This window comes from Engystomops pustulosus, chromosome 7 (assembly GCF_040894005.1).
Source record: "Engystomops pustulosus chromosome 7, aEngPut4.maternal, whole genome shotgun sequence".
In the NCBI taxonomy this organism is placed as follows: Eukaryota; Metazoa; Chordata; class Amphibia; order Anura; family Leptodactylidae; genus Engystomops; species Engystomops pustulosus.
In genome coordinates this window covers 72,262,486-72,281,210 of record NC_092417.1, presented here as the reverse complement: position 1 = coordinate 72,281,210, position 18,725 = coordinate 72,262,486, and positions in this window count along the sequence as shown.

The following is an 18,725-nucleotide window of genomic DNA, read 5'->3' as shown; positions in this document are numbered from 1 at the left end:
AATCCAACCCCTAATAAATTTTCCCACTTCGGTCTTTGCGATGGATATGTGCGTCACTAAGCGCTAAACACAGCGGTCGCAAGTCTCACTCCAAATTCCTCACAATTGGCTAGTATATGCACTGCAGCAAGGACGGCCACCAGCAGATCAACCAGAAATAAAATATATATAACGCTATTGTAGGCGTAAGTAAGCCGTTTGGATTCTCCTTTGGCTATTTTCTAACCAAGTATGAAAGCACACTGATGAGATGACGCTGAGTTATGAAAAAATAAACGTAAAATAAAAAGAAACTGTCAGACTGTGCCTAATTGAAATCCAACCCCTAATAAATTATCCCACTTCGGTCTTTGCGATGGATATGTGCGTCACTAAGCGCTAAACACAGCGGTCGCAAGTCTCACTCCAAATTCCTCACAATTGGCTAGTATATGCACTGCAGCAAGGACAGCCACCAGCAGATCAACCAGAAATAAAATATATATAACGCTATTGCAGGCGTAAGTAAGCCGTTTGGATTCTCCTTTGGCTATTTTCTAGCCAAGTATGAAAGCACACTGATGAGATGACGCTGAGTTATGAAAAAATAAATGTAAAATAAAAAGGAAATGGCAGACTGTGCCTAATTGAAATCCAACCCCTAATAAATTTTCCCACTTCGGTCTTTGCGATGGATATGTGCGTCACTAAGCGCTAAACACAGCGGTCGCAAGTCTCACTCCAAATTCCTCACAATTGGCTAGTATATGCACTGCAGCAAGGACAGCCACCAGCAGATCAACCAGAAATAAAATATATATAACGCTATTGCAGGCGTAAGTAAGCCGTTTGGATTCTCCTTTGGCTATTTTCTAGCCAAGTATGAAAGCACACTGATGAGATGACGCTGAGTTATGAAAAAATAAACGTAAAATAAAAAGAAACTGCCAGACTGTGCCTAATTGAAATCAAACCCCTAATAAATTTTCCCACTTTGGTGTTTGAGGTGGATATGTGTGTCACTAAGAGCTAAACACAACGGTAGCAAGTCCCCCTGCAAATTCCTCACAATATGGTACTAGCTGCACTACTAGTGCCAGCAAGCCCAGCCACAAGCAAACAAAAAAAAAAAAAGTATAACGTTATTGTAGCCCTAAGAAGGGCTGTTGGGTTCTTGAAGAATCACTCCTGCATAACAGTAATCTACCTGCACACTAACGCTAACCCTGACCAGCAGCAGCTCTCTCCCTAGCGGCATCCAGACACAGAATGATCCGAGCAGCGCGGGCAGCGGCTAGTCTATCCCAGGGTCACCTGATCTGGCCAGCCAACCACTGCTATCGACGTGTAAGGGTACCACGTCATGCTGGGTGGAGTGCAGAGTCTCCTGGCTTGTGATTGGCTCTGTTTCTGGCCGCCAACAAGCAAAACGGCGGGAGCTGCCATTTTCTCGAGCGGGCGAAGTATTCGTCCGAGCAACGAGCAGTTTCGAGTACGCTAATGCTCGAACGAGCATCAAGCTCGGACGAGTATGTTCGCTCATCTCTAATCTCTATCCACTGGAAGTAACATAAAAGCTCTATATAGAAGGACAGCAAGCAGATATCTAGAAAACCACGAGGAATTGATACAGAAAGTATTTTGGAAAATTGTATAACTTTTCATTACACCAATAATATAAATTATTTACTGAAAAAGGCCAACCCCTTTAAACAGTTAACAAGCTTAAGAAAGGCAGTTTTGAATAGCTTGAGAGGTGCAATTTTACAATGTAGTACTTTTTGGGGAGTTTCTCATAAATAGAACCTTTGAAACTCCTATAAATAAGAATAGGCCTAAACCCCTAAAAATAATTGGATCTGACATTTTTATGAAAATCTGGAAAATTTGCTGATTGATTTGTAAGCCTCCTAATAAAATAAAATAACATAAAAAAGACATCAACAAAAAGCAGACATACAGTTAATGTTAGTTAGTAACCTATTTGGGAGGTTAGACTAACTGTATGATGAGCATAACATTTGGAAATCAGAATATTGCTAAATTTTTCTAAATTTTCACGAAATTTTACAGTTTTTCATAAATAAATGCAAATTTTAACCAAAATATACCAATACGATGAAGAACAACATGTCATGCCATACAATGCTACCCTTCTTGTCATTGAATTGTGCTCTAACATTCAAATGTTCAGTCCTAAATGTTCACAAGCTGTAGAGAGTTCCCAAGCGACAGGCAGGAACGCCCCATGCCAACCCATTTGGCCACAATCCGCATCCCTCAACCTCTACTTGGCGGGGGCGTAAATGGGGAACTAATCAGAATTAATGGCAGTTTATTAGTAACTGAGTTATCTTTGTGCACACGCTGTAGAGGGTCACTAAAACATTCTCAGCTGATACGTTCACTTTAAATGCCAAATTTTAAAGCATATTTCAAGAAAACCATTCTTAATCCCGGAGCTGCACAAATCAGATTTCTTTCCAGTCTGCTGTGGAAAAAAATTAGCACATAAAATTTTTACTCAATCAGGATTTTTTACATGATTATTGAAATGCTTTATAAAAAGAGAGAGAAGAAATTCTATAAAATTAACCAATAACACAGTAGAAGCAGAATGCAATGGTTAATTGACCTAAAAATGGAGGTGATATAAGTCAATACCCTATAAAATACTAAGTGTTAGCAGCTGCCTATCACCACATGTCCTATAAACCCCAGCAAGTTCTAACAATAGAATATATAGTTCATTGGTTTTTACTCATGTCACTCAATATTGTATTTCATCAGTTTTATAGAACTTTCTCAATAATCCATCCTTCTCCTTTAATAAGGGATTTTGGAGGTTATTCTATAAACTTACTTAATAGAGGAAACTACTTTTCCGATGTCACATTCTATAAACTCTAACCCCATTTTCAGGTCATTTGTACATTATATACAGTGATTTATAATATACATTAACCCTGCTTTAAATCTACATTGGAAACTAAATTTTAAGTCAATCTGGTTTTAATAAAGTCAAGAATGAAGAATTCAGTTATTTCTAGAATTTGGTATAGATCCATATCTCAATGGATACAGACAGTAGATCGCTGCTCACCTACCGTGATGGCTGTACATCTCCAGCTCCACACACAGGGATCCAGCATCTGTTTAACTTTACAGAGATTTTTGTGTTTCCTAACTTTGAATTAAAGGAGTATTGCCACAAAAGACATTGATGGCATCCCCCAGACCCTGTCCCACCACTGCCACATCAGCAGCATCTTGGATGATGGGGTTTATTTTAGAAGACATCTACCATCAGAATTTCTGAAGGTAGACTGCCCGTGCTCACTTGGACATCACTGTGTCACCAGGTGTCTCTGATCAGTGGGACCAGCTTCAACTTCAGATAGTAGGAGTGTGTATATATAATTAGTCAGCGGAGCCAAGAGGAGCTCCGGTGACATAGACTAGGGTGTCTCTGACTCATTAACAGAGGTTGCTGATGTTCCTGATAGATACTGATTAGAGATGAGCGAGCACTAAAATGCTCGGGTACTCGTTATTCGAGACGAACTTTTCCCGATGCTCGAGTGCTCGTCTCGAATAACGAGCCCCATTGAAGTCAATGGGAGACTCGAGCATTTTTCAAGGGGACCAAGGCTCTGCACAGGGAAGCTTGGCCAAACACCTGGGAACCTCAGAAAAGGATGGAAACACCACGGAAATGGACAGGAAACAGCAGGGGCAGCATGCATGGATGCCTCTGAGGCTGCTTAATCGCACCATTATGCCAAAATTATGGGCAACAGCATGGCCATGACAGAGTGGCAGAATGAAGCTAGATAGTATCTAAAACATCCAATAATTGACCCTGACACTATAGGGGACGGCATGCAGAGGCAGCGGCAGCAGGCTAGAGAGTGTCATGGCGACATACCCTAAATGGACTCAGGCTTCAAACCAATGGGTGGCAGAGAGGAACCAAAGGAGGTGAGCAAGAAGCGCTCAAATAATATCGGTACATGATAAAAGTTTGCCAGTATATTTTGTGGATTACACAGCAGGGTGGCGACAAAGTTAACATGGAAGCCATGAAAACAACCCAAAATTCTGCCTGACACAGCTCGTTTGATAAGGGGACCATGTATGGAGGCAGTGAACTAGTAGTAGATTAAAGGTGCTGCAGTTAAAACTATGTTAGTTGGATCTTGGCATGGAGCTGGCGCTCCGCTGCCAGGCGAGCTTTCGCCATTCCAAGCCCCTGTCTCTAGGCTACTCCCCAAACAGCACTTCTAAGAACCCTTTGTATAAGATCAAGTGTAGTAGCGTTCTTATAAGTTTAGGATATGGCGGGTGAGGGGAATGTAAACAGATGCGCAAGAAGCGCTGAAATAATATCGGTAAATGATAAAAGTTTGCCAGTATTTTTTGTGGATTACACAGCAGGGTGGCGACAAAGTTAACAAGTTTGTTGTGGAAGCCATGAAAACAACCCAAAATTCTGCCTGACACAGCTCGTTTGATAAGGGGACCATGTATGCTTACAGTTCATGCCAGTCGCTGCACTGGCTGCCAGTCTCCTTTCGAATACAGTTTAAAATAATAACCCTCATCCATAAAGCTCTGTATAATGCTGCACCCCCCTACCTCTCCTCTCTTATCTCAGTCTATCGCCCAACCCGTGCTCTTAGATCCGCCAGTGATCTTAGATTAACCTCTACCCTAGTGCGGACCTCCCACTCGCGTCTCCAAGACTTCTCTAGAGCTGCACCAATTCTATGGAATGCTCTGCCCTGGACTATCAGACTAATACCTAACCTCCAAAGTTTCAAACGTGCTCTTAAAACCCATTTCTTTAGGCAAGCCTATAACACTCATTAACTGCATGAAGTTTTAACTCTTCTACTAACCCGTCCTGTGTCGTCCTCCCATCTGTTATCCAGCAACCAACAGGCACCAGACTTCTCTACAGTCCCATTCACCCTGGACCTGGTATATAAGATGACGGCTGAGTGGTTCAAGCGACAGCAATTCCATTTATTATATTTTGTTCTATTCCCTAAGAAGAATGGCTTGACCATTAAATATTCTTTTACCTCGTGTTACCCCATCATCTTCATAAACCGTAAGCTCTGGCGAGCAGGGACCTCACTCCTGTTGTTCCATACAAATGTTGTGCTCTGTTACATTACATTTGTATTTGTTTCCTATGATTTGTAAAGCGCTACGGAATATGATGGCGCTATATAAATAAAGATTATTATTATTATTATTATGGAGGCAGTGAACTAGTAGTAGATTAAAGGTGCTGCAGTTAAAACTATGTTAGTTGGATCTTGGGATGGAGCTGGCGCTCCGCAGCCAGGCGAGCTTTCGCCAATCCAAGCCCCTGTCTCTAGGCTACTCCCCAAACAGCACTTCTAAGAACCTTTTGTATAAGATCAAGTGTAGTAGCGTTCTTATAAGTTTGGGATATGGCGGGTGAGGGGAATGTAAACAGATGCGCAAGAAGCGCTGAAATAATATTGGTAAATGATAAAAGTTTATTAGTATATTTTGTGGATAACACAGCTGGGTGGCGACAAAGTTAACAACTTTGATGTGGAATCCATGAAAACAACCCAAATTTCTGCCTGACACACCTCGTTTGATAAAGGGACGATGTATGGAGGCAGCTATATGGACGACTTTTGGAGGTAGCAATGGAGACAACGTGTGGAGGCTGCTATGGAGACAATTTAATTTGGATAGTGCCTGTATGTGGCAGTCCCAAAAATTTTTCAAACCAGAGGAGCAGGTAGGTGGCCCTCCAGAAAAATTGAATAGATTGAGTGCCTGTATGTGGCAGTCCCAAAAAGTTTTCAAACCAGAGGAGCAGGTAGGTGGCCCTCCAGAAAAATAGAATAGATTGAGTGCCTGTATGTGGCAGTCCCAAAAAGTTTTCAAACCAGAGGAGCAGGTAGGTGGCCCTCCAGAAAAATGGAATCGATTGAGTGCCTGTATGTGGCAGTCCCAAAAAGTTTTCAAACCAGAGGAGCAGGTAGGTGGCCCTCCAGAAAAATGGAATAGATTGAGTGCCTGTATGTGGCACTCCCAAAAATTGTTTAAAACAGAGGACCGGGTCGGTGGCCCTCCAGAAAAATTAAATGCATAAAGTACTATAGCTAGAGCCAGTGGGCCCTGTCAAAAAATAGCCAGTTTCCTCTGCTTTACTGTACAAAGAGGAGGAGAAGGAGGAAAATGAGGAGGAGGAGGAGTGGATCAATTATTCAGGTTGAGCTTCCTTCACCTGGTGGAGATTGGAAATTATGAGAAATCCAGGCTTTATTCATCTTAATAAGCGTCAGCCTGTCAGCGCTGTCAGTCGACAGGCGTGTACGCTTATCGGTAATGATGCCACCAGCTGCACTGAAAACCCGCTCGGACAAGACGCTAGCGGCAGGGCAGGCAAGAACCTCCAAGGCGTACAGCGCCAGTTCGTGCCACATGTCCAGCTTTGAAACCCAGTAGTTGTAGGGAGCTGTGTGATCATTTAGGACGATGGTATGGTCAGCTACGTACTCCCTCACCATCTTTCTGTAAAGATCAGCCCTACTCTGCCGAGACTGGGGACAGGTGACAGTGTCTTGCTGGGGTGACATAAAGCTGGCAAAAGCCTTGTAAAGCGTACCCTTGCCAGTGCTGGACAAGCTGCCTGCTCGCCTACTCTCCCTCGCTACTTGTCCCGCAGAACTACGCACTCTGCCGCTAGCGCTGTCAGAAGGGAAATACTGTTTCAGCTTGTGCACCAGGGCCTGCTGGTATTCATGCATTCTCACACTCCTTTCCTCTGCAGGGATGAGAGTGGAAAGATTTTGCTTGTACCGTGGGTCCAGGAGAGTGAACACCCAGTAATCGGTGCTGGAATAAATTCTTTGAACGCGAGGGTCACGGGATAGGCAGCCTATCATGAAATCTGCCATATGCACCAGAGTACCAACGCGTAAGAATTCACTCCCCTCACTGGCCTGACTGTCCATTTCCTCCTCCTCCAACTCCTCCAACTCCTCTTCTTCTGCCCATACACGCTGAACAGTGAAGGACTCAACAATGGTCCCCTCTTGTGTCTCCCCAACATTCTCCTCCTCTTCCTCCTCATCCTCCTCCACCTCCACCTCCTCCGATATGCGCTGAGAAACAGACCTAAGGGTGCTTTGGCTATCAACAAGGGAATCTTCTTCCCCCGTCTCTTGTGACGAGCGCAAAGCTTCCGACTTCATGCTGATCAGAGAGTTTTTCAACAGGCCAAGCAGCGGGATGGTGAGGCTGATGATGGCGGCATCGCCACTGACCATCTGTGTTGACTCCTCAAAGTTACTCAGCACCTGACAGATATCAGACATCCACGTCCACTCCTCATTGTAGACTTGAGGAAGCTGACTGACCTGACTACCAGTTCTGGTGGAAGTTGACATCTGGCAGTCTACAATCGCTCGGCGCTGCTGGTAAACTCTGGATAACATGGTCAGTGTTGAATTCCACCTCGTGGGCACGTCGCACAACAGTCGGTGAGCGGGCAGTTGGAGGCGGCGCTGCGCTGCCCTGAGAGTGGCAGCATCTGTGCTGGACTTCCTGAAATGCGCACAGATGCGGCGCACCTTCGTGAGCAAATCTGACAGATTGGGGTATGTCTTGAGGAAACGCTGAACTATCAGATTTAACACATGGGCCAGGCATGGCACATGTGTCAGTCTGCCGAGTTGCAGAGCCGCCACCAGGTTACGGCCGTTGTCACACACAACCATGCCTGGCTTCAGGTTCAGCGGTGCCAGCCACAGATCAGTCTGCGCCGTGATGCCCTGTAATAGCTCTTGGGCGGTGTGCCTTTTATCGCCTAGGCTCAGCAGTTTGAGCACCGCCTGCTGTCGCTTAGCGACGGCACTGCTGCTGTGCCTAGAGCTACCGACTGATGGCGCCGTGCCCACGGATGGTAGTTCGGAGGAGGAGGTGGAGGAGGGGTGGGAGGAGGAGGAGGCATAGTAGGCCTGAAACACCTGGACCGAGGTAGGCCCCGCAATCCTCGGCGTCGGCAGTATATGACCAGCCCCAGGGTCAGACTCGGTCCCAGCCTCCACCAAGTTAACCCAATGTGCCGTCAGCGATATATAGTGGCCCTGCCCGGCAGCACTCGTCCACGTGTCCGTGGTCAGGTGGACCTTGTCAGAAACGGCGTTGGTCAGGGCACGGGTGATGTTGTCTGACACGTGCTGGTGCAGGGCTGGGACGGCACACCGGGAAAAGTAATGGCGGCTGGCGACCGAATACCGAGGGGCGGCCGCCATGAGGTTGCGAAAGGCCTCGGTCTCTACTAGCCTATAGGGCAGCATCTCCAGGCTAAGCAATCTGGAGATGTGGACATTAAGGGCTTGGGCGTGCGGGTGGGTTGCACTATATTTGCGTTTCCGCTCCAGCGTCTGGGGTATGGAGAGCTGAACGCTGGTGGATGCTGTGGAGGATCGTGGAGGCGACGATGGGGTTTTTGTGGCAGGGTCCTGGGCAGGGGGCTGACTATCAGCTGACACAGGGGAAGGAGCAGTGGTGTGCACGGGCGGAGGTGAACGGGCTTGTTGCCACTGAGTGGGGTGTTTAGCATTCATATGCCTGCGCATACTGGTGGTAGTTAAGCTAGTAGTGGTGGAACCCCTGCTGATCCTGGTTTGGCAAATGTTGCACACCACAGTCCGTCGGTCATCCGGTGTTTCCTTAAAGAACCTCCAGACTTCTGAAAATCTAGCCCTCGCCGCAAGAGCCCTCGCCACGGGAGCTTCACTAGTTGACACATTTGGCGCTGATGCACCAGCTCTGGCCCTGCCTCTCCGTCTGGCCCCACCACTGCCTCTTCCAACCTGTTCTGGTCGAGGACTCTCCTCCGTCTCAGAAGCACTGTGTTCACCCGGCCTATCAACCCAGCTTGGGTCTGTCACCTCATCATCCTCCGATCCCTCAGTCTGCTCCCCCCTCGGACTTCCTGCCCTGACAACAACTTCCCCACTGTCTGACAACCGTGTCTCCTCATCATCGGACACCTCTTTACACACTTCCACTACGTCAAGAAGGTCATCATCACCCACAGACTGTGACTGGTGGAAAACCTGGGCATCGGAAAATTGCTCAGCAGCAACCGGACAAGTGGTTTGTGACTGTGGGAAGGGTCCAGAAAACAGTTCCTCAGAGTATGCCGGTTCAAATGCCAAATTTTCCTGGGAGGGGGCAGAATGGGGGGGAGGAGGCTGAGGTGCAGGAGCTGGAGGAGTGGCGATTTCGGTGACATGGGTGGACTGCGTGGAAGACTGACTGGTGGACAAATTGCTCGAAGCATTGTCGGCAATCCACGACATCACCTGTTCGCACTGTTCTGGCCTCAACAGTGCTCTACCACGAGTCCCAGTAACTTCAGACATGAACCTAGGGAGTGTAGCTCTGCGGCGTTCCCCTGCTCCCTCATAAGCAGGTGGTGTCTCACCCCGGCCAGGACCACGGCCTCTGACCCCTGCAGTAGTTGGACGCCCACGTCCCCGCCCTCGTCCTCTACCCCTAGCCCTTGGGTTAAACATTTTTAAAATGAGAGTTATAACTTTAATTTTTTTTGAACTTTTTTTTGTTTTTTGTTTTTTTTTGTGTTTTTGAGTTTTTAAAACCAAACGATGCTATCCTATTGCTATGGCTATTTTCTAGCCAAGTATGAAAGCACACTACTATGCCAGATGAGATGACGCTGAGTTATGAAACAAAATAAACGTAAAATAAAAAAGGAAAAATGGCAGACTGTGCCTAATTGAAATCCAACCCCTACTAAATTTTCCCACTTCGGTCTTTGCAATGGATATGTGCGTCACTAAGCGCAAAACACAGCGGTCGCAAGTCTCACTACAAATTGCTCACAATTTGCTAGTAGATGCACTGCAGCAAGTACAGCCACCAGCAGACCAACCAGAAATCAAATATATATAACGCTACTGTAGGCGTAAGTAAGCCGTTTAGATTCTCCTATGGCTATTTTCTAGCCAAGTATGAAAGCACACTACTATGCCAGATGAGATGACGCTGAGTTATGAAACAAAATAAACGTAAAATAAAAAAGGCAAAATGGCAGACTGTGCCTAATTGAAATCCAACCCCTACTAAATTTTCCCACTTCGGTCTTTGCAATGGATATGTGCGTCACTAAGCGCAAAACACACCGGTCGCAAGTCTCACTACAAATTGCTCACAATTGGCTAGTAGATGCACTGCAGCAAGTACAGCCACCAGCAGATCAACCAGAAATCAAATATATATAACGCTACTGTAGGCGTAAGTAAGCTGTTTGGATTCTCCTATGGCTATTTTCTAGCCAAGTATGAAAGCACACTACTATGCCAGATGAGATGACACTGAGTTATTAAAAAAATAAACGTAAAATAAAAAGTAAATGGCAGACTGTGCCTAATTGAAATCAAACCCCTAATAAATTTTCCCACTTTGGTGTTTGAGGTGGATATGTGTGTCACTAAGAGCTAAACACAAAGGTAGCAAGTCCCCCTGCAAATTCCTCACAATATGGTACTAGCTGCAAATAAAAAAAAAAAAGTAGAACGTTATTGTAGCCCTAAGAAGGGCTGTTGGGTTCTTGGAGAATCACTCCTGCCTAACAGTAAGCTAATAGAACACCCTAACGCTTTCCCTGACCAGCAGCAGCTCTCTCCCTAGCGGCATCCAGACACAGAATGATCCGAGCAGCGCGGGCAGCGGCTAGTCTATCCCAGGGTCACCTGATCTGGCCAGCCAACCACTGCTATCGACGTGTAAGGGTACCACGTCATGCTGGGTGGAGTGCAGAGTCTCCTGGCTTGTGATTGGCTCTGTTTCTGGCCGCCAAAAAGCAAAACGGCGGGAGCTGCCATTTTCTCGAGCGGGCGAAGTATTCGTCCGAGCAACGAGCAGTTTCGAGTACGCTAATGCTCGACCGAGCATCAAGCTCGGACGAGCATGTTCGCTCATCTCTAATACTGATGTTCTTGAAGAAAGAAATTCTGATTGTAGATGCCCTTTAAATCTCCAGAAGACATGTATGGTATTTCCTGCATTATAAAATATTCAAATTGAATATTCAATATTCAATTTAATTGAATTTTTCATAAGATTCGGTTGTGGTCTGAACCAATGATGCTCCACTCACTTTCATGGGCTCATGCACAATGCCATAGATTCTACGACCTGCAAATTAGCAGTTCCTATTCCGATTGATATTGGTGAAAGACGGGTGCAAAAAAGGATCTACGGGACTGTTGTTAATGTTTTGTATAAATTTAACATTACAGTATTAGCTAGCCTCCATTCTAAAGTCCGAAGTGAATCAGAAAAGATTTGGATTCTAATATATCCGTTTTCTTTTTATATACTGCATTGTCAAAACCATTTGTACATAGAACCTACTCTTGGCCCACCTCATCTGTAAAAAGTCATTGTAATGAGGTAAAATCGAAAAGTTATCAGAATATTGTACCGTATATATAACAGGAAGCCTCACACTGTGGTCAATGAAAAATCTACAAGATTTATCACATTTATCTCCAAATAATATCATGGAAAAACATAAACATCAACAAAGAAATTGTCAGCACCTGTCCAGCAACCGTGCAACCACAACCAGACTTGGCGCTAGCCATCAGGTAAGTGGTGGCAAACTCACCCTGCGGAGTCCCTGCAGGTTAAGGCCCTGCCTAAAAAAGATAAACTGCCCTGACAAGGACGAACCCACTATCAGGAACCTAACTGACGGTCCCTGAGTGACCCTACAAGATGACAGGAAAACTTTGTCTGGCAGCTGCTGGATGTTGGAGCGGACAGGTAACCGGAATACAGGTATAGGTCAGTGTTCACACTGGTAACAGAAACCGACACTAGACCGACAGGAAGGTGGGGTAACACTATGAGATAAACGATACTGAGGGACAAACAACAGACACAGACAGACAAGCGGAGTCAAACAAACTGGGTCAAATTCGTATAGCAAATAGAATGGTCAGTAGGAAAAGCAGAAGTCAGTGCACAGAATAGCAAGAACCGCAATAGCACTAGAGATCACAGAAGACTGCAATAACCAGCACCAAATGAAGGGCTGGGGAGAATATAAGGCAGTAATGGACACTACCTTCAGCACTGACTGGCTCAGCCGTCCATCACTCAAACCGCAGCTGAATATAAAACAAGTTCAATGACACACCCAGCTTTCCCAAGATGAGAAATTGAGCTGTCAATCACAGGCAGCTCTGGGTGTGGTTTTCCAGCAAGAAGCCTGAAACCTGATCTCATCAGAGCTCTGATAGAAATCCTCTAAAATAGGATTTATGCAATTTTGCTTTAAATGAAGAATAGTCCTATCTCCAATAAGGACTCAAAAATAATAGATTTGTGATGACAATCCTATAATCCCAAAATTTGATTATCTATTATGGGTTCCAGTGATATCGGAGAAAAGCAATCTTTCCTGCTCACCTTCTAAAGACACCTTAGGCCTGACAGTCTTGTTAACACTTTTCAAGAAGTTGTGCACAGTCTTGATGATGGCCCCATGTTTCCCTGCGGCAGCGATTCTGCCATTTCAAGGACGTCTCCTCAAGGATCCTGTAATTTTGGCTCTAATAGGAAAGTTCATAAAATGTTACATTATTTCTGCACAATAAAATCTTTCCTGAACTTTGTGTCAAGGAAACGAAACATCTGATCGGTTAATTCAGATGGTGACCCTGGTACCGAATAGAGGGCAAAAATTTGAAAATGAAGAATTTCTAAATTTTGGAGGAATTCACAAGATAACCACAACCTTGGAAATTGTAAAAAAAAAAAAATTATCTTTATTTGTATAGCGCCATCAAATTCCTCAGCACAATCATAGGGGACATATACAAATATACTATACAATACAGAGTACAAACAATCATGTGGAAAAATATGTGTGAGGGTCCTGGTCACAAGAGCTTACAGTCTATGAGAAAAGTGTATTAATACTAACCTAAGCTTATCTGCAATCTGCATAGACAATAGATTGTTAGCCAATACTGAAAACATATGAAATCTTCTCATTGTGTTTACACTTCATTACCTCTTTTACAGGGTCAATATGATCTCAAGTGATGTCAAGGAGATGACACCCCCCCCACCTATAATTGGGAAATATTAGCGGTTCTAGCGGTGTCTCAGACATGTGCAGTTAGTAATAAATCTACCCACTTGACACAGAGAGGAGCGTGCTCTATAGCAGTCATTACTGGTTGTTATATTGAAGGATTTGGAGAAATTCTATCTTGAACCTTAGGACATCTGGTCTGCTCTGTTATCTATTGAGACATTATGGGGCAGGCTGCACTTCAATTATAAGATGGAGGAGTGTAAAGCTACTTTATTGAGCCTGCAATAAATAGAGTTGACAGAGCAAGCTCAATGTTACATAGAAGAGGAATATTGGATTTAAAGGTGCATGAAGCTGTCAGGAGCCTGATAAAACGCAAGGACATGACCTGTCTGCACATATGGGTACAAGGCTAGAAGAATGTCATATGTCACCCATCTCTAATACTAGAGACATGGCTCTTTACATGCGAGAAGTAGGGGTTCATTTGCTGTCTAAGTTCCTGCCTCCCTCCCACTCGGTGATCTCCGTCAGCTCCATAGAGATGAATGTTGTAGTACGGTCATGCACAGCCGTCTGCCGTCCGACTGAGGTACCTGGAACCCGATCGGACCCCTTGTTTTCGTGATCTGTGGGGGTCTCATCCCTGAGTGAGACCCCCACCGATCAGCTAGTTAGGCCCTATCCTGTGGTCAAACGCTTGGCGCTAGCTGTCAGGCTAGGTAAGTGGTGGCGAACTCACCCTGCGACGTCCCTGAGGGTTAAGGCCCTGCCTAAAGCAGATAAACCGCCCTGATAAGGGCGAACCCACCATCAGGAACCTATCTGACGGTCCCTGAGTGACCCTACAAGATGACAGGAAGACTTACTTCATCTGGCAGCTGCTGGATGGTGGAGCGGACAGGTAACCGGAAAACAGATATAGGTCAGTGTTCACACTAGCGCACAGAGACCAACACAAGACTGAACAGGTAACCGGAATACAGGAATAGACCAGTGTTAACACTGGCGTACAGAATACAAACACAGGACTGAACAGGTAACCGGAATACAGGAATAAACCAGTGTTCACACTGGTGCAGAGAATACAAACACAGGACTGAGATAGGGACAAAATAACAGATAACAGGTCTTCAGGCACATTATAGACAGGTCAGGTCAAGATCAAGCAGATTATATACAGGTCAGGTATAGATACAGGCAGACAAACAGAGACAGGTAAAACTGAACTAGATACACAGGTAAGACAAGACTCAAAATAACGAGTCAGGTACGATGGGAATAGGTTGGTATATAAGGCAGTTGCCGGACACACCTCCAGCAGTACACTGGGGAACTGTCAATTAGGCTAGTAACCCTTGCTAGACATGCCTGAAATGCAAGGAGCAGGGTGTGGCTCAGATAATCCAAACCAAGCAGTAATCCACAGTTCACGCACAAATAAACGCCATCTATTCCACCAACTGCTGATGTTACACTGGATTACCTAGATGACGTGGGAACCAGAAGCCAAAGCAAGGTTAGTTCACTTTGGGAATTTTTGCCACCCTTTGTCCTGCCCTCAAGTATTTTACAAAATTTCTGGAAAACTCTTTTTAAAAATATCTGACTTTGGGTTTTTTCATGTATTTTTTCATGTTGTAAATGTTTGGAAAATGTGGTCCTGTACTTATAAGTCACTGGTATGGAAAGTTCTTAGCATTTTCCTAAATTCTTTTTTTCAGGCCAAGGAATGCTGCAGTGCGGCTCTGCTCTGGGACGGCTTCATTGCTACAATTATAATTTGGGTGACACAATTCCTTGATTGATATTAATGGCTGTAAGGCTTTTGCAGTACGTGAGGCCGGCGAGACACGTCCAGCTGTCAGGCTCAGGCCTTCATCTCAGGTTTCGGACCATAAAACCTTTATTCCCTTGAATGTAAGGAGCATTATCCATTTTCTCTTTGTCTCCTTGGATAAGAAAGGCGAAAAAAGTAAAAATCCCTGGAACAACCACATGAAAGCAGCAGAACAATTTAAGAAGTTTCAAAAAATTGCAAACAATTGCAAACTAAATTATTTCATGTGACATCTTTCTATGGAGATAGGAATATATCATTTCAAATATTTTACAGTTTTTACTTTATCTTTATTGGACTTGAGGTAAATATCTTTTAAGAAAGAAATTATCATCTTGTATCTTAGTAAGTGGAGATCTCTCATCCTATTTTCTTTCCTATTCTCTTACATTGCATCAGGAGCTTCCATGCTTTTCCCGGATAATAATAAGCAGGAGAGTTACATGAACCCATGGTGAATAAAAAGCAGAACTCCCTCTGCTGGATATCACTGCGCATTGCACCTTCATACAGAGAGAGACCATTCAATACTACTTTTAACAAAGTTGTAATTGTACTCTTTTAAATAGGGGGTAGTGTTATATTAGTTATGTTCTTGTTCAGAAAATAGATGTCAGCGTTATAAAACTTTAAACTTTTAACTTTATATTTTTGTACATAAAGTCCACCATAATTACATTCTTATACATAGGGGGCAATTTTTATTAGTAAAAAACAAACAAAATACATTTTACATTCTTATCAGAATTTACAAGAAATCATAATTCCATTTATAATAACTTAAATGTCCATCGCTGGTTTAAGGGGAAAAAAGTCAGAAATAAACAAAATAACATGATCAATCAGTATAGACTTATGTTCCTCCAAAACTTTCTATTCCCATCACTTTTCCCAATCTCTATGGATCTGATCCACCTGAGCTCAGACATAATAAGTGTGACTGCGGCCACGTGGTGGAAGGTCTCGCTGTGGATGGAGACTCGGGTCCTGTTGTGCCAGTGATAATACTTAATGATGGTGATAATGAGGTACATGGTCCCCCGGTCAATGTCCGTTATATGTGATGTTACCCCATAGATGATCTCTGGGTATCTAAGAGACTGTAGACGTGGTATATTCAGCCTGCGGGACACTTCCTGCCATATCTGCCTCCCTCCCGGGCACTCGGTGGTAAAGTGCTCCACAGTCTCCTCTTGGTTACATCCTAAGGGGCACAAACGATCAGAAAGACTCAGGAATTTTAAATTTCCTCTAACAAAAAGCTTCCCATGCAGAGACAACCAGGCGATGTCAAAGAATTTGGCTGGAAGCCTCGGTCCATTAAGGAACTTCAGACTCTCCTGCAGGGTGGCCGTTGTGCAGTCCCTCAGAGCTGGCTGTAACGAATAAAAGGTCCTACAGACACTCATATAAAGGTCCTTCCTGGTCTTACTCTCCAATAATGTTTTGTCTAGCCTCCACTTTTTCATGCACCTGAGACCATACTCCAGGTACTGGGGGAGGAAGCCAGGAGTCCATCGGCCCCTCTTGAGACTGCCGCCTCGCACCCAAGACTCTGCAAAAGGCAATATCCAGTCCCTGACACTACTTACCCACAGGAGACCATTGTTTGAGTCCAGGCAACCAAAATTAACTTTCAGAAACATGGAGTCAAAGAAAACCCTTGGATTTAACATATCCAGCCCACCCTCTCTCCTCTGCAGGTAGGTGATCCCCCTTTTTACTGGGTTCAGCCTGTTCCCCCACAAAAGCTGGAAGAACAGGCTAAAGAGCCTAGCGGAGAAAGATTCTGGCAAAGGAAAGACGACAGAGACATAGAGGAAGACAGGGACCAGGTAAGTCTTCATCAGAGTAACCCTTTCTCTATAGGTCAGCCTCCAGTTCTTCCATCGCTGAACCTTTGCATTTCCGGCTTCCAACTTCTCTTCCCAATTTAGCTTGGCATTATCTTCCCTCCCAAATTTCACCCCAAGGATCTTAATATGGGTGGAGGCCTTGGCGAACTGTGGCAGATCAAAGCCAGGAGCAGTATCCAATGTCCAGAAAGCTTGACTCTTCTCAAGGTTAACCAGAGACCCGGAGGCCTCTGAGTAACTTCTGATGGCTGCAGACAACATCTCCACCTCACGAGGTTCAGATATCACCACAGTCACATCATCCGCGTAGGCGACTACCTTCAAAGGCAAGCACTGGGGGACCCGAACCCCCCGAAAATCGCACCACTGCAGTGATCGCAGAAACAAGTCTATGGCAAACACATACAGCAGTGGACTCAGGGGGCAGCCCTGTCGCACCCCGGCCTCTACTTCAAAAGTGTCCCCCTGCCAACCATTGATCAGAGGAAAGCTCTTCGCCTCTCTGTACAAAGTTTTCAGCCAATCTATAAATTGTCCCGGAATACCGTACTTTGACAAAGTGGCCCATAGATAATCGTGGTCAACCCTGTCAAAGGCTTTAGCCTGGTCCAGACCTACAACATATCTCCCACACCTCAGAGCTTTACATCTCTCAAACATCTCTCTTATCGAGATGACTGCTCCAGAGATGTTCCGCCCTTTTACTGTGCCGTACTGAGAGCCTGCCAACAGTGCCGGGGACAAACAGACTAACCTAGAAAACAGAATCTTTGCCAGAATCTTCCGGTCGACATTCAAGAGGGCGATCGGCCTCCAGTTCTTGATGTCACTAGGCTCTTTCCCTTTGGACAGCAGAATAAGGGAGGACACTCTCATGGATGGAGGCATCAGGTGATTTTCTAAACAACTAGTAAACACATCCACAAGGATTGGAGCCAAGAGGTCTCTAAATTTCTTATAGAATTCACATGTTATTCCATCAGGACCTGGTGCCTTCTTCAGATGTAACTTATCAATGGCCTCTTTAACCTCCTCCTCTGTTATTCCTGCTGTCAAAGGAGAAAAGTCCAAATCTTTAGTGTCAGGGCCTGGAGTTGCCTCCAAGAATTGAGCCATTTTCTCTTTATCCAAAACCTTCCTCTGAAATAACTCAGCATAGTAGGATCTCACCACCCCCAGGATACCCTCCCGAGATTCCTGTAAAACTCCCTGGGAGTCAGTGAGACCTGTTATCGATTTCTTGGCCACACGTTCCCGGCAATTTTCATACGGATCGGGAACACCCAGTTTTCCGTAATCTCTTTCTATTACCAGGGACGTGTAGCGGCTGTACTGATACTGCTTTATTTCAGACTTCAGTCGGTCAATTTTCTGTTTGTCCCCCCCACCCGCCGAATACAGTGACTCCAATTCTCTCCGCAGCTTGAGATACTGGCTGTACTTGCTCTTACCCTTCTTCACTGACAGTGTCTTCAAGAGGGACCTGATCTCCTCCTTGACGTTCTCCCACCAGTCAGATATGTTATCATAGAAGTCCTGTCTCTGGAGCTGGTCCTGAAAAAGGGAGTGGATACAATTCTGGACATATACATCATCCAGGATGCTAGAATTGAGCCTCCATAACCCCCGACCAATGTCCGAGCGGTTAGAGGCTCCCATACAAAAAAATAACGCCAGGTGATCAGAATATGGGACAACTCTCTCGCTCATCCCACAAACAGTCTCTGAGGGACTCACAAAAGCCATATCGATCCTGCTGTGTCTGTCAGCACAGGAGTAGGTGTACTTAGGTGTCCTACCATCCAGGGTGAATACATCACATAGATCGGCCTGTGATATGATGCTCTTTAGGACTTTGGAGTCTCTGACCACTGCTCTGCCCGAGGACCTGTCACCTGATGTCATGGTA